Source organism: Amphimedon queenslandica, unplaced genomic scaffold, assembly GCF_000090795.2.
Source record: "Amphimedon queenslandica unplaced genomic scaffold, v1.1 AMPQUscaffold_12980, whole genome shotgun sequence".
Lineage (NCBI taxonomy): Eukaryota > Metazoa > Porifera > Demospongiae > Haplosclerida > Niphatidae > Amphimedon > Amphimedon queenslandica.
In genome coordinates this window covers 40,097-42,703 of record NW_003546784.1, presented here as the reverse complement: position 1 = coordinate 42,703, position 2,607 = coordinate 40,097, and positions in this window count along the sequence as shown.

Here is a 2,607-nt window from a genome sequence, read left to right as displayed (position 1 = left end):
TTTTAACTATTTAACTTTTGAGCTGTAAATTTATTAAGAGACACTGGGATATCATGTAAATGCTGATGAGCACAATAATAGGACAGTACAGGAGGAGGAGCTTCAACCAAATCCATTAACATGTACTGGAATCCAAACTGCCTAATAACAAGTACATGTATATACAGGTACAGTATGTACAAGGTGTGGTTCTCACCTTAGCCTCTCCATTGGAACCTTACATTTGTAATTAGAGAGTGGATTAGAAGGAGCAATAACCATATTAACCCTAAGATTCATACTATCCCTCACCTGATGAGAGGAGAGAGGGAGGGAGGTGTGTATGGAAAAGGAGAGAGGGAGGAGAGCCTGGGAACATAAAGCAATAGACACAAAAACAAGAAATAGTGTTTATCTAATAAAGGAGAAGTGTCTTGATTAATCTTGGTCTACTTTCGAAAATAAATGAAACCAAATCACATTCGCATGAAGAACCAATGTCCTTATTATGTAACTACATGAGAAAGGAAAGAGAAAGAGAGGGAAAGGAAGAAAGAGGGAAAACAGAAGTATATGCATGTACAAGATGAAATGTTGAAAGAGTAGCAATACATCATTTGTGTACATGCATCTCTTATAGTGTTAGGATTGGTCCTTAATTGGTCTCTTAAAACCCAATTTAAAATATAATCATCATCACTGTCTTTCTTTATTTTACTTTATATTCTAACACACACTCTGTACATGATGAAATACAAACTACATTATTCTCATGAAGTCAGGACCATCCACTAATTTAGTTAGATGGTTAGGCTTGACAAAACTTGGTATAATCTTGGACTCACATAGGCTGGTAAGCATCAAAAATGTAATAAAAATTGTTGATTTTTTGAGAGCACATTTATAGCACTTTAAGTTTCAAACCTTTTACAATTTGCATACTGCACAGCTAGAACTAAACTTTCGTTATTTTGGGGTTATGTTGAGATTCACAAAATTAAAATCCACAAAAAATCTAGATAATAAAGCACAACTGGCAAAATGGTTCAATCATAAAAATTAAATACATGAAAATGATTTTTGGGTGGAACAGCAAAAGTTTAATTCATGAAAAGTTTCCAGCTAAATGGTAGCATATGGCATCTACATGTATATAGTATTATAAGACATAAGAACATAATTTAAAACTAAAATTCCAAATTAAAATCATCAAGTGCAATGTCATCATCATAAGTTCTAACTCTTTTCACAAACTGTTCGAATTCAAGTGCACCCTCCAGAGCTGTTGTCCATTTTTCCCTCAAGAGATTAGCAGCAAATTCTATTGGTCCCCCAACACTAGACAGAGCCTCAAGATACTTCACACAATGCTTCTCTAGGTCAGACTTAGAGTCCAACAGATTCATTATAGCTAGAAAGCTTGAGGCTATAGTATCATAAGTAGGTGACCTCTGAACCTGCTTGGTAATGATTTTAGCTTCAAACAGTTTGTTAGCAATTTCTTTAAGAGAACTTTCCAAAAGCTCTGCAAAGTCTGCATGATTCTCGTTCATAACCCTTTTAATCTTTTGCTTAGCTGCCTTAATATTAAAATCTATAATAACAATAACACATACAATAGTTACTACGTATATATATTTATTAGCTATGTACCTCCTTCTCTTCTTCTTTTAGCAGGTATAGTTCCATTACTACCACGACTACTAGCAGCATCTAATGTACACTAAATAAATAATAGTAAATTGGCTTAACATTACCTGCAGTAGGATGAGTAGTTCTTCGTGATCTGTGAATATATAGTGTAACAGGCTTAGCCACGCCTTCTATTGGGACAGAGTAGTGCAATGTTGGAACAGCATCAGGTGCTCCATAAACTGATACCATGCACGATGGAGGAAGAGAATAATCTTCTTTACCAAAATTGTAAATGTCCTCTTGATATAACTGTGTAATTTAAAATTATTTAAAGCTTCAAATAATTATAATTTCTTCACCTTTGCAGGTTTCATGTGAGGCTCAATAGTCCATCCAGTAAATGGTTTCTCTTGTGGAGCATCAAACTTTAATTCAATGTAACCATCAGGAGATGCAATACGAAAGTAAATATTGGGTCCTCTTTTTGCTTCTGAATGTTCCTCTTTAATGAACTACATGCATACAAGAATCAATAGTGTAAAACTAATACTAAAACTCACTTCAATGAGAGCATCTAATTTCTTAGCTGCAGTAAATGTCACTGCATCTTCAACACCATCCTCCTCATAATAAACCAGCCCAGCATATGTTGCAGCTCTTAATAATTCTTCAGGTATACTTCCAGTACTAGCTGAATCTTCCAATACTGACTGTTGAGATGCTGTATCTTGAATTAATCCATCATTACCTTTAGCATTAAAATTAATGCAATTTTAATTTTAGCAAATTAAATGGTGCAAAAAACAAAAAACTGTATATATTTTACACTATTAGTTTACCCCCAGAAGATGATGAGTTCCTTGTTCTCAGGCTATGACCAGGTTCTGATAAAGGATCTAAATAACAAACCAGTTGAATAACATACGCTAATGATGCATGAATATACTGACCAGCTAAATGAGATGAAACTTCTGATGAAGAATTAGTACCTGT